Here is a 15,000-nt window from a genome sequence, read left to right as displayed (position 1 = left end):
TATTCTATGCAATATATAATGTTCCAAATAAAATCATTACTAGCATCCTTTCCTTTTATAGCCTCTTGTTAAATAGAATATATTACTTTAAATAATTTAAGCGAAGTGAGAATTCCGAGAGCCAAAGCAAGCTCTCGGCGACCCAAGCCCGATTCGGTGGGAGAGAACACAAAGTAAAGAGAAGTCAAGCCTACTAATTGAAATTTTAGACTTATGGCAATTCAAGAACTTTATATAATATTAATTTATAATAGAAATAATTTTGATGCAAAAATATTAAAGATAAGTATAATATTGAGGTATTTTAAAAATAAAATAGGCATACTGACAATAGAAAACGAGGCGTTATTTGGCGTTCGAAGCGGTGTCTAAATCATAATTTTTTCAAAACTTTCAATTGAAAATAGAAAATGCGAGATAGTCTTTGATTTTAATAAAAAATACATTTCCAAACTCAGAAAATTCATAGGCGCCTATTTCTTAACTTGCCCCCGGGATTCGAGCAAATTGTAGAAAATCGACAATTATTGAAACACCCTAATGGGCATGTGGCTCGTTTTCCTGAGGAAGATCCGGCTTATAGGGTCATCTCCGAGAGGGTTGACCCCGGCTGGAGAAGACCAAGGGGAAGGCCACGGAACTCTTGGCTGAAGCAAATCGATCAGAACTGCCAAGATGTGCTGGGGGTGGGAAGGAATGCTGCATGGAGGCTTGCTCGGAGGGACCCCAGGAGGTGGAGGCAAAGGATGGGCGCGGCAAAGCGCAGCCATGCGTATGCCCCCTTATGATGATGATGATATATATATATATATATATATATATATATATATATATATATATATATATTTACATATATATATATTTACATATATATGTATGTGTGTATATATATATATATATATATATATATATATATATATATATATATATGATATATGTATGTGTATATATGTAAACATACATATACATATGTTAATAGAAATATATATTAATATATGTATATGTATATATATATATATATATATATATATATATACATGCATATATATATATATATATATATATATATATATATATATATATATGTGTGTGTGTGTGGGTGTGTGTATGTGTGTGTGTGTGTGTGTATGTACATGCATGTATATATTCATATCCTTGTAAACAATGAAACGCGACGCACTAACCTGTTCACTCACTTCCCCAATGTAACTCTCATCAGAAACGAATCAGAGCATAATCCAATTAGGCCCACAATACCACCGTACTACTAAATCTTTATTGGCAAGCACCCCCTCCAGTCACTCATCCTGAGTCACCTAATTTTTCGAGTTCGAACAGCAAATCATAAAGGTATATCCCTCATTCTAACTCGCTGCATGTAACGAAGTTACTCTGGCTGCACCAAATAAATATACAATTAGTTTTTTTTTTATTATTGCAATTGCTCGCAATATTGTGCATGACGACCGTCACAGTTTAATTGAATTAATTAAATGATGTTGGATATAATTTTGCGTTGAACGCTTGTCTCGACGCAGAATGGATGTTAAATGGCGTTCTAGTATCTGTGTTGTCGCAAGTGATTATCCTCATGCTTCTTCATCACTGTTACTATAATTGATTCATCGCAAGTGTCTACATTTGAGCCCATGAAATACAGACCCAAACTAGAAGTCAATGTGAACAAAGCCCGTAACGATCGGCAGGAGACCAGAACAAACACTGCCGAACCTGGCGTCACTTCACGGAGGAGGCAGAAAGAACAGGTGAATGGAGACTTGAGAACGGAAGAACAGCAAGACTGAGGAGGATATAGAGAATCACAGCAATCTTAAGAGACCCATATATGATATAAGAATGCTGATCAGAGCAAGGAGTTGGATACACACATATATACATGTGTGTGTGTGTGTGTGTGTGTGTGTGTGTGTGTGTGTGTGTGTGTGTGTGTGTGTGTGTGTGCTTGTGACTATTCCACCTATTAAAAAGTACGTTGACAATTGCATGTGTAATAAGGACCCAGTTAATAATAAAAGACATTTTATCCATTAAACTGAATGAACAGTAAGTGGAGGCTTGGGGCAATATATCATCTTTAAAATATGGTGAATATAACCGCTGCTTCAAGGACTATAAAAGGGTAAAACAAGACACGCGAGGTTTCTGGGAAATGGAGATCTGATGGCGACGAGAGTACAACGCGACAAGCGGCAATCAGGCCTTTAAAAATCCCTTTATAGAAGCAATTGCACGTGTAATAAGGTCCCACTTCACCAACCTTGATCTTTTTTCCAATATTCATCGTACTCCATACTAGCCTTTATTTCATACGATTTACTTGGCAAACGTGAACTGAGGCGATTTCACTGTTTGATATCAACCCGAGTCACCAAACGACATTTTAAACCCACCCTTCACAACGAAGGAGCGAGAATAAGAAGGACGGAGGTGACGGCGGAGTGAATAAAAGACAAGAAAGAGGTTTACCCAACAATGGCTGTTGAAAAAGGAATTACCATTGCTGTTATCATTAGGAGATTTAATTATTATGCATTATACCACCCCATTCCAACTGTGACTTTTTAACTCGATTATCAAATGAAGTAATAATACCGACGTCGAGGTATTAATGTTTTTGTTATTTGTTGATATTATTTGTGGGTTGTGAAATGAAGTGAGTTATGACAATGAAGTGAGTTGTGAGTGCCACGTTGTGATGCCAGTGCATACGTATTGTGATGACATTATTATCGTACGTAGTTAGTGATAATTATGTGATTATATATCATACTCTTCCTTTTGTGTGATATGTTCTACCATGTGAAATATAGAACATTATGTTTAGTTTATATTATGTGTAGCATATCACTTATATGAAAGAGTGAGAATCTCTGTATGTTATAGAGTACAACATTTTAGTTTGTCTCTGTAGTCACACGTCTGGCAGTAGACAGTCGCAGACGGAGCCTGGCGTGTGGGGCAGAGGAACAGGAAGAGTTCCGTATTTATTTTGTCAGAGCTGATCTCCAATGAACCTACTTTAGTTTTCATCGGTGTTTTCTTCACCCTCAACCATCATGGAGAAACACCAAGCAATCGTAGAAGACGAACATGGCGCAGTGATCCAGCAAATTCAGTTCTGACGCCTGTTATTGTTGCCTGCCCCGGGCCTCCGCGACCTCATGGCCTGTCGCCGGCCCCGCGCCTCGTCCACCCTCGTGCTAGGTCAGCAATCAACCCGCTCGGCAGTGTACTTCATTTGCAGCAGTGTGGTGCCATAGTGTAGTGATGTGTATTGTGGAGTGCCTATAGTGTTCGTGCAGTGTTTAGTGTGCTCAGGGGACATTATTCGTTGCATAAGGGAGCCGGACCGAAGCATATTAAGGTTTTGTAGGAGCGAGGTATATTCCTGCGCTCTCTACGACGCTTCGTCAGCGACTGATCTCTCGCGCTCGCGGCTCGCCTGCCCGCACGTGTCCGCCGTGACGTCACCGCATTGGCACCGCGCACACGAGTGCCAGAACACTAGCTGCCTCGCTCTACTATTACGTATTTTCACCGGATTTTCGGCGATTTTGCTGTATAATCTTGACACCCTTACCACATTACAATGGGTAAAGGGAAGAAAAAAGAAGATACCAGTATGAGCGACCCTGAGAAGCCTCACTCCAGCCTTGAAGAGTCACCAGGAGCCAGTGCCAGCACCCCACCTCCCACAGATGTTGCTACATTGCTGCAGTGGATAATTCAGAGGGATGACAAGAGGGAAGACACCCGCCGGAAGGAGGAAGAAGCCCGCCGGAAGGAGGAAGAAGCCCGCTGGAAGGAGGAAGACGCACGCAGGAACGAGGAGTCTGCTCGTTTTCAGGAGCTGATCCTTCGCCTCACCCCCCAGCAACCTGCGAGTTCGCCAGTGAGCAGTTCTGCCGCGTCCACTGCTTCTCATACTCCGCCGACCCCGAAGGCAATAATACAGCCTCCGAAAGCATTAACAGCAGATGCGACTCCCCAACAGTTTCGAGAATGGAAGCGCGAATGGTCCGATTATGCTGTGATGGTGGATCTCCTCAACCTGCCGTTATCAAAGCAGCATATACAGCTACGCATGTGCCTTACCTCTGAGATGCGACGGGTGCTGGAGCACAAGTTGGATGTGCCCGCAGACCCAACATGCTCAGTGGACGATGTCTTGACAAAGCTCGAAATGCACATCAAAAATGCAAGTAATGAGGCACTGCGACGGAAGGCCTTCTCCGAGTGCAAGCAAGCAGACGGCGAGAGCTTCGATGACTTTTGGATCCGGCTGAAAATCTTGTCGCAGGAGATAGACCTTTGCAAGGCACAGGACCAAGCATGCTGTGAGCAGTGGAAGAAACACGGCATTCTAATGGGTATACGAGATGAGGAACTTACCAAGAAGCTCATTGAAATGGACCGCTCAGCGACGTTGCAGGATGTTTTGGAGAAATGCAGGTCTCATGAATCGTCAAAGACTGCATCATCTGCTTTGAAGGACACAGTTTCTTCACGTGCTGTTTCCCAATATAAAAGAGAGAAAAAGGCTGCCCTGAAGCAGAAGTCCAAGATGAGGCCTGGCTCACCTCTGCCGAATAAGGCCTGCAACTGCTGTGGTCGTCAGCATGAAAAAGGTTTGTGCAGGGCCACCACTTCCACATGTCGTGCTTGTGGTAAGAAAGGCCACTGGGCTACTGCTTCAAAGTGTCCTGCCAGGAATGCGAAATGCAAGGTGTGCAACCGGCAGGGACACTATGATAAATGCTGCCCAAAGCAACGGAAGGCTAAGACAAAAGAAGAGGACACCAATCATGAATTGAAGGTAGTAAGTTCAGTATCCCCTTCAGTGTCATGTGCCAGGAGTGTCACCTCTGCTGCACGACCGAAACCTCAGCCTTCCCCTAAAGTCCGCGTGTCAATTCGGCATAACGATTTATCAGGTAGTCTTGCCATCATTCCTGACACAGGTGCAGACACGACTGTCATTGGACTCCAGCATCTTAGTAGTCTCGGCCTCTCAAAGGAAGACTTAGCACCACCGGCAGAGACAATATACTACAATGCGGACGGGTCCCAGATGCCACCAGCGGCTGGATCTTTTTGTGGAATGATCACCTATGGCAAACGTTCGAATACATGTTGGATTGATGTTCAGCCTTCGCTTACAACCCCGCTGCTCTCTTGGACTGATTGCAAGGAATTGGGGATTGTTCCGGACTATTTCCCAAGGCAGATATCGGATGTGCACATTGCCAGTCGAGTCCATGGGCTGGGCAATACACCAATGTCGAACCCTCCTCAGTTGCTGACTTTACCGTTGAACCAGCTGAAGTCACCTGAAGAAGCAAGGAAGTACTTCCTGCATCAGTATGCAGATGTGTTGGTGAAGAAGGACGACTTGCAGTCTGGGCCACTCAAGACGATGGTAGGCCCTCCCATGAGAATTCATCTGCGGGAGAATGCCACGCCCTTCGCGATCCACACCCCCAGAATGATTCCTTTGGCTTTTCAGGAACCAACAAGAAAGGAGCTCGAGTCATTAGTGACCCAAGGCATCTTAAAGCCAGTGGAGGATGAACCATCAGAATGGTGTCATCCAATGGTTGTTGTTACCAAAGCAAATGGTGGTGTTCGTATTACCACTGATCTATCAAAGCTCAACAGGCAAGTCTCTCGCCCTGCCCACCCTTCTCCGACGCCATTTACAGCCATCAGAAGTATCAGTCCGCAGTCAAAGTTCTTCACAACTGTGGATGCTCTTTGTGGTTATTGGCAACTACCCCTGCATGAGGATGATCAACACCTGACGACATTTATCACTCCTTATGGACGTTTCAGATACTGTCGTGGTCCCATGGGTTTTGCAGCAACAGGAGACGCCTTTTGTCTCCGAGGTGACAGGGCACTTCAGGGAGTACAAACTGCATTAAGGTTGTGGACGACATTCTCCTACATGATGAGGACTACCTCTCACACCTTCAACGTGTAAACGAAGTCCTGTCAAGGTGTCGACAGCACGGGATAACGCTTAATGCAGAGAAGTTCATTGTGGCTGCATCTGAAGCCAGCTTCTGTGGGTACAAACTATCACATAATGGTATTGAAGCAGACCCAGAGAAGGTAAAAGCCATTGCAGAGTTTCCTACCCCTGCAAATCTGACTGATCTTCGGTCGTTTATGGGCTTGGTAAATCAACTGGCAGAGTTTACGCCTAAGATTTCGACTGCTGCAGCCCCACTCCGCCCATTGATGAGCCCGAAGAGAGCTTTTACTTGGACAGCAGACCACACTAAAGCTTTTAATGACACTAAACAAGCTTTGTCAGGGCCCCCCATACTTGCGACGTTTGATCCAACCCTTCCCACCATTCTGCAGACCGACGCCTCCAGACTCTACGGCCTTGGCTATGTGTTGTTGCAGGACCACGGTGCTGGAAGATACAAGATGGTGCAGTGTGGTTCCCGATTCTTGACAGATACAGAAACGCGGTATGCGACCGTCGAATTGGAAATGCAAGCTGTCGTTTGGGCCATCAGTAAGTGCAAGTTTTATCTTCGTGGACTTCAGCACTTTAGTGTGGTGACGGATCACCGTCCATTGGTTCCTATTTTGAACCATTATTCCCTGGATGCAATTGAAAACCCTCGCCTCCAGCGCATGAAAGATAAGATTGCGCCCTACATTTTTACCGCAATGTGGCGTGCAGGTAAGGAGTTGTGCATCCCTGATGCCCTTTCCCGGTCACCTGTGAGTCGCCCAACGGTGGAGGATGGTGCCTTCAATGCTGAAATGGACACTTCCGCCAAGATTGTAGCTCTGCAGGCTGTTCAGTCGACTAAAGCATCAGAAGCCATAGACGAGCAAGAAGATCTCTTCATGGAAGAATTGCGTACAGCTGCCTCTAAGGATGCTTCTTATGAGGAGCTGCTTCATCATGTGAAGTCAGGGTTCCCCAAGGACCGCTACAACCTACCAAGTGCCCTGCGTCCGTACTGGAAGATTCGCAATGAGTTGTACAACGATGGTGACTTGGTGCTGTATGGACCTAGAGTGGTTGTCCCTGTTTCTTTACGTCGTAGCACCCTAGCTCGCCTGCATGAAAGCCACTGTGGCGTGGAAGCAACAAAGCGTCGTGCACAGCAGACAGTCTTTTGGCCAGTCATTAATGCAGACATTGTAAACACTGTTCGTGCCTGTGAGCCATGCCAACACCTACAGCCTAGTCAGCAACAAGAGCCACTGATGTTGGATGACAAACCCACAAGACCATTTATGTCTGTGTCGGCAGACTTTTTTAGTGTTGCTGGAAAACACTTCTTGGTGTATGCTGACCGACTCTCCGGATGGCCTGTTGTCATCCCATGTGGAACTAATGCAACAAGTGCTTCGACGATCAGATTCTTCAGGCATATGTTCCGTGATCTGGGTGTGCCAGTTCGCCTGCGCACTGATGGCGGTCCTCAGTTCTCCAGCCGGGAATTTGCAACCTTTCTTCAGCGATGGGGAGTACGTCATGCTATGTCAAGCCCCCATTACCCACAGTCCAATGGGCATGCAGAGGCTGCTGTGAAGAAAGTCAAGTATCTGATCATGAAGACAGCACCCAACAGAAATATTGACAGTGAGGAGTTTGACAGAGGATTACTGGAGTTACGTAACACCCCAAACTTCACTGGTCGATCTCCTGCGCAGATTCTGTTTGGCATGCCCCTTCGCTCCTGTGTGCCTGCCCACTCTAGTGCCTTCATGAAGGAGTGGCAGACCAAAGCTGAGGACTGCGACCGTCGTGCCGCAGTACGGGCCAAGGACGTGAAGACCCGCTATGACAAGCGTGCCCACTCCCTTTCCCAATTAGAGATTGGGGCGCAGGTGCGAATCCAGAATCCCACATCCAAGCGTTGGGATAAGGTCAGCACAGTCATGGGTATTGGCAAATCTCGTAATTATCACATCAGGCTGCCAAGTGGCCGGATACTGTGGCGCAATCGACGTTTCTTGCGCCCTACACAGCTCAAAATTGGAAACTCGACAGATTTGGAAGACGGCGCACCAGGATCTTCCGCCCCATCTATGCCTGTTGAACCTCGACGTTCGGAACGTCTCAAGTTGAAGTCCGTTCAAGACTCTCGCTAGTGAACGTAAAGGGGGGAGGGAGATGTGGGTTGTGAAATGAAGTGAGTTATGACAATGAAGTGAGTTGTGAGTGCCACGTTGTGATGCCAGTGCATACGTATTGTGATGACATTATATCGTACGTATTAGTGATAATTATGTGATTATATATTATACTCTTCCTTTTGTGTGATATGTTCTACCATGTGAAATATAAACATTATGTTTAAGTTTAATATTATGTGTAGCATATCACTTATATGAAAGAGTGAGAATCTCTGTATGTTATAGAGTACAACATTTTAGTTTGTCTCTGTAGTCACACGTCTGGCAGTAGACAGTCGCAGACGGAGCCTGGGCGTGTGGGGCAGAGGAACAGGAAGAGTTTCCGTATTTATTTTGTCAGAGCTGATCTCCAATGAACCTACTTTAGTTTTCATCGGTGTTTTCTTCACCCTCAACCATCATGGAGAAACACCAAGCAATCGTAGAAGACGAAGCATATTAAGGTTTTGAGAGCGAGGATATTCCTTGCGCTCTCACACGCTTTCGTCAGCGACTGTCTTCCTCTCGCGCTCGCGCTCGCCTGCCCGCACGTGTCCGCCGTGACGTCACCGCATTGCACCCGCGCACTACGAGTGCCAGAACACTAGCTGCCATCGCGCCTACTATTACGTATTTTCATCGATTTTCGGGGCGATTTAGCTGTAATAATTCCTTGACACCCTTACCACATTACAATGGGTAAACGGGAAGAAAAAAGCAAGAACCAGTATTAGCGAACCTGAGAAGCCTCACTCCATAGCATTGAAGATCACCATGAGCCAGGCCAGCACCCCACCTCCCACAGATGTTGCTACATTGCTGCAGTTGATAATTCAGAGGGATTGCAGAGGGAAGACACCTCGCCGTAAGGAGGAAAAGCCCGCGAATGGAGGAAGACGCCCGCTGGAAGGAGGAGAGACGCCACGCAGGAACGAGGAGTCACTGCCTCGTTTTTCAGGAGCCTGATCCTTCGCCTCACCCCCCAGCAACCTGCGAGTTCGCCAGTGAGCAGTTCTGCCCCGCGTCCACTGCTTCTCATACGTTCCCCGACCCGAAGGCAATAATACAAGCCTCCGAAAGCATTAACCAACAGATGCGACTCCCCACACATTTTCGAGAATGGAAGTCGCGACATGTCCGAATTATGCTGTGAGGTGGATCTCCTCAACCAGCCTTATCAAAGCAGCAGATACAGCTACTCTTGTGCCTTACCGCTGAGATGCGAAACGGGTGCTGACCACAAGTTGGATGTGCCCAGCAGACCAACATGCTCAGTTGGACGATGTTCCTTGACAAAGCTCGAATGCACATTCAAAAAATGCAGTATGATGCACTGCGACGGAAGGCCTCTCCGAGTGCAAGCAAGCAGAACGGCGAGAGCTTCGATACTTTTGGTTCCGGCTGAAAATCTTGCCGCAGGAAGATTAGAACCTTTGCAAGGCACAGGACCAAGCATGGCTGTGCGCAGTGGGTAAGAAACACGCATTCTAATGGGTATAACGAGATGAGGAAACTATAAAACCAAGAAGCTCATTGAAATGGACCGCTTCAAAGACGACGTTGCCGGATGTTTTGGAGAAATGCAGTCTCATGAATCGTCAAAGACTGCATCATCTGCTTTGAAGGACAAAGTTTCTTCACGTGCTGTTTCCAATATAAAAAGAGAAAAAGTACTGCCCTGAAGCAGAATTCAAGATGAGGCCTGGCTCACCTCTGCCGAATAAGGCTCAACTGCTGTTTCGTACAGCATGAAAAAAAGGTTTGGTGCAGGCCACCACTTCCACATGTCGTGCTTGGGTAAGAAAGGCCACTGGGCATAACCTGGCTACAAAGTGTCCCGCCCCGGAATGCGAAATGCAAGGTTGCAACCGCAGGGACACCTATGTAAATGCTGCCCAAAGCAACGAAAGGCTAAGACAAAAGAAAGGACAACCAATCATGAATTGAAGGACGTAAGTTTCAGTATCCCCTTCATGTCATGTGCCAGGAGTGGACACCTCTGCTGCACGACCGAAACGCAGCCTTCCTCCTAAAGATCCGCGTGTCCAATTCGGCATAACGATTTATCAGGTTAGTCTTGCATCATTCCTGACAACCAGTTGCAGACACGACGTGTCAATGGACTCCACATCTTAGTAGTCCTCGCTCTCAAAGGAAGCTTAGCACCACCGGCATAGACAATATACTGACAATGCGGGACGAGGGTCCCAGATGCCACCAAAGCGGCTGGATCTTTGTGAATGCTCACCTATGGCAAACGTTCGAAACATGTTGGATTGATGTTTCAGCTCCCCCCTTCGCTTATCAACCCGCTGCTCCTCATTTTGACTGATTGCAAGGAAAATTGGGATTGTTCGGACTATTTCCCAAGGCAATAACGGATGTGCACCATTTGCCAGTCGAGTCCATGGCTGGCAATACACAATGTCGATAACCCTCCTCAGTTCTGACTTTACCGTTGAACCCAGCTGAAGTTCACCTGAAAAGCAAGGAAGTACTTCCTGCAACCGTATGCAGAAATGGTTGGTGAAGAAGGACGACTTGCAAGTCTGGCCACACAAGACGAATGGTAGGCCCTCCCATAGAATTCAATCTGCGGAGAAAGCACGCCCCTTCGCGAATCCACACACCCCAGAATGATCCTTTTGCTTTTCAGGAACCAACAGAAAGGAGCTCGAGTCATTAGTGACCCCAAAGGCATCTAAAGCCAGGGGAAGGAGAACCATCAGAATGGTGTCATCCAATGGTTGTTGTTCCCAAAGCAAATATGTGGTGTTCGTAATTACCACTGATCTATCAAAGCTCAACAGGCAAGTCTCTCCGCCCTGCCCACTCCTTCTCCGACGGCCATTTACAGCATCAGAAGTATCATCCGCAGTCAAAGTACTTCACACTGTGGATTCTTTGTGGTTATTGGCACTAAATTATACCCCTGCATAGGAATGATCAACACTGACGACATTATCCACTCCTTATGGACGTTTCAGATACTGTCGTGGTCTCATAGGGTTTTGCAGCAACAAGAGACGCCCTTTTGTCTCCGAGGTGACGAGGGCGCACTTCACAGGGAGTACAAATGCATTAAGGATGTGGACGGACATCTCCTACATGATGAGGACTAATACCTCCTCACAAAATGGAGAGTCACTAAGAACCCTTCAAACGTGTAAACGAAGTCCGTCAAGGTGTCGACAAGCACGGGATAACGCTTCATGCAGGAGAAGTTCATTTGGCTCTGCATCTGAAGCCAGCTTCCTGTGGGTACAAACTATCACATAATGGTATTGAAGCAGACCCAGAAAGGTAAAAGGCCATTGCAGAGTTTCCACCCCTGCAAATCTGACTGATCTTCGTCGTTTATAGGGCTTGGTAAATCAACTGGCAGAGTTTAACGGCCTAAGATTTCGACTGCTGCAGCCCCACTCCGCCCTGATGAGTCCCGAAGAGAGCTTTTACTTGGACATGCAGCAGACCACAACTAAAGCTATTTTAATGACACAAAACAAGCTTTGTCAGGGCCCCCCCATACACTTGCTACGTTTGATCCATACCTTCCCCCCATTCTGCAGAACCGACGGCCTCCAGACTCTACGGCCTTGGCCTATGTGTTGTTGCAGGACCACACGGTGCTGGGAAATACAAGAAATGGTGCAGTGTGGTTCCGATCTTGTACAGATACAGAAACGCGGTATGCGACCGTCGAATGGAAATTGCAAGCTGTCGTTGGCCATCAGTACGTGCAAGTTTTATCTTCGTGGACTCAGCACTTTAGTGTTGTGACCTGATCACTCTCCATTGTTCCTATTTTGAACCATTATTCCCTGGATGCAATTGAAAACCCTCGCCTGCCAGCGCATGAAAGATAAAATTGCGCCCTACATTTTACCGCAATGTGGCGTGCAGGTAAGGATTGTGCATCCCTGATGCCCTTCCCCTCCCGGTCACTCTGTGAGGTCGCCCACGGTGGAAGGATGGTGCCTTCAATGCAGACAATGGACATTCCGCCAAGATTGGTACACTGCAGGCTGTTCATCGACTAAAAGCTTCAGAAGCCATAGACGAGCAAGAAGATCTCTTCATGAAGAATTGCGTACAGCTGCCTACGTAGAAATGAAAGTAGCCCTAAAATCCCCTTTGATTTTTTAAGGATGCTTCTTTATGAGAGTCTGCTTTCATCATTGAATCAGGTTCCCCAATGACCGCTACACCTACCAAAGTCCCGCGTCCGTACTGGAAGATTCGCAATGAGTTGTACAACGATGGTGACATTGGGGTGCAGTATGGACTAAGAGTGTCGTCCCTGTTTCTTTACGTCGAGCACCCTAGCTCGCGCTGCATGAAACCACTGTGGCGTGAAGCAAACAAAGCGTCGTGCACAGCAACAGTCTTTTGGCCATCCATTATCGCCGACATTGTAAACACTGTCGTGCTGTGAGCCAATGCCAACAACCTACAGCCTACACACAAGACCAACTGATGTTGGATGACCAACCCACACGACCATTTATGTCTGAGTCGGCAGAACTTTTTATGTGTTTGCTGGAAAACACTTCTTGGTGTATGCCTGAACGACACTCCGGATGGCCGTTTGTCATCCCATGTGGGAACTAATTGCAAACCATTGCTTCAACTAACAGATTCATCAGGCATATGTTCCGTGATTCTGGGTGGGCCAGTTTCGCCATCGCACTGATGGTGGTCCGCATTTCTCCAGCCGGAATTTGCAACCTTTCCTTCAGCGATGGGGGAGTAACTCATGCTATGTCAAGGCCCCCATTTACCTCACAGTCCAATGGGCATTGCAGAAGTGCTGCTGTGAAGAAAGTCAAGTAATCTGATCAGGAAGGACAGCAACCCAACAGAAATATTGACTTGAGGAGTTTTTGACAGAGGATACTGAGTTACGTACACCCAAACTTCACTGGTCGATCTCCTGCCGCAGATTCTGTTTGGCATGCCCCTTACGCTCCTGTGTGCCTGCCCCCACTCTAGTGCCTTCATGAAGGAGTGGACAAGACCAAAAAAAAAAGCCCTTTTGAGACTGCGACCGTCGTGCCGCAAGTACGGGCCAAGGACGTGAAACCGCTATGACAATGCGTGCCCACTTACACACTTTCACCAATTAGAGATTGGGGCGCAGGTGCGAATCCAAATCCCACATCCAAGCGTTGGGATAAGTCAGCACAAGACATGGGTATTGGCAAATCTCGAATTATCACATCATGCTAGCCCAATTGGCCGGATACGGTGGCGCAATCGACGTTTCTTTGCGCCCTACAAACACTCAAAATTGGAAACTCGACAGATTGGAAGACGCGCACCAGGATCTTCTCTTCCGCCCCAACGTATTGCCTGTTGAACCTCGACGTTCGGAACTCTCAAGTTTGAAGTCCGTTCAAGACTCTCGCTAGTGAACGTAAAGGGGGGAGGAGATGTGGGTTGTGAAATGAAAGTGGAGTATGAACAATGAAGTTGATTGTGAGTGCCACGTTGTTATGCCAGTGCATACATTGTATGAACATTATATCCGGTACGTATTATGATAAATTATGTGATTATATATATACTCTTCCTTTTGTGTGATAATTATACTACTACCATGTGAAATATAAACATGATTTTAGTTTAATATTATGTGTAGCATATCCACATTATATGAAAGAGTGAGAATCCTGTATGTTATAGAGGTACAACATTTTAGTTTGTCTCTGTCAGCTCACACGTCTGGCAGTAGACATCGCAGACGGAAGCCTGGGCGTGTGGTGCAGATGGAACAGTAAGAGTTTCCGTCTTGATGTTGTCAGGAGCTGATCTCTCAATGAACCTACTTTAGTTTTCATCGGTGTTTTCTTCACCCTCAACCATCATGGAGAAACACCAAGCAATCGTAGAAGACGAACATTATTATGCTGGCATTTATACTACCATGTCTATTTTAATTATATTACTAGCATCACCGTGGAACTGACATTGTTATTACTTTGAATCATTTACATTCCACTGATGGTTATCAGGTACTAAAATTGTTTGTTTTTGTTAGTCTCTAGCATTACTAATATTAGTATAATCATTATCGTATCATTAAATTACCCATGACCATCCTCGTATTTTCCAGGTTCATCAATTTTTTGTCATCTATTTCTTTATCAATATGAACCTTTGTGTTCCTTTATCAGCTTTAAGTACTATTATCAATGACAATTTCTTGTGATCACTATGATGAGGGATGTCATTTACATTTCGAAATTTCAAGCATTAGTATTGGTAACTGTACTAGTAGCATTGACAAAACCAGTCATAGTAGTCGTAGAACTGCAGTATTGTAATAAAGCAGTACTAGTAATAGCAGTAGCAACATTACAAAGGGTTAGACATGAGTAATATGTAACACAGCCCAAAGGGTCTGCTGTCATATAACATATCAGATCGTGTTACTGTTGCTTTTTCTTCTTCTTTTGCTGTAGCTTCGTCCCATTCTGATACGAGGTCGGCATGGTCAGGTTCTGGCAGATATTTTTTTTATGACCGGATGCCCTTCCTGACGCCAACCCTCTCTATTTACCCGGGCTTGGGACCGGCGCTGACTTGGGCTGGCATGCCCACCTAGTGGCTAGGGTATCGTGTTATTATTACTACTACTCGTGTCTTATTGTTCTTATCACTACTGCCGACAATCCGCATAGCAGAGCTGCTTTAAATTATTTGTTAATTTTATGTTAATTGACTGTAATGAAAACAGCAGACCCATATAGCGTGTTCGCATTTGTGTGTATGACTATGTGTAGGTTTAGGAGTGTGTGGAGAGAGAGAGATTAAGAGTCCAGATGA

The 15,000-nt window shown here is 45.9% G+C and overlaps 1 protein-coding gene across 1 annotated transcript in view; it reads right to left on the bottom strand.

The window, feature by feature from the left end:
* The window catches only part of LOC125037273 (neuropeptide CCHamide-1 receptor-like), a 101,439-nt gene that overhangs the window by 83,987 nt on the left and 2,452 nt on the right, over positions 1–15,000 (bottom strand). The gene's annotated exons all lie outside the window — the stretch shown is intronic.

The sequence above is a fragment of the Penaeus chinensis genome, chromosome 23, assembly GCF_019202785.1.
Source record: "Penaeus chinensis breed Huanghai No. 1 chromosome 23, ASM1920278v2, whole genome shotgun sequence".
Lineage (NCBI taxonomy): Eukaryota > Metazoa > Arthropoda > Malacostraca > Decapoda > Penaeidae > Penaeus > Penaeus chinensis.
This window is presented reverse-complemented; position numbering and strand designations above follow the sequence as displayed.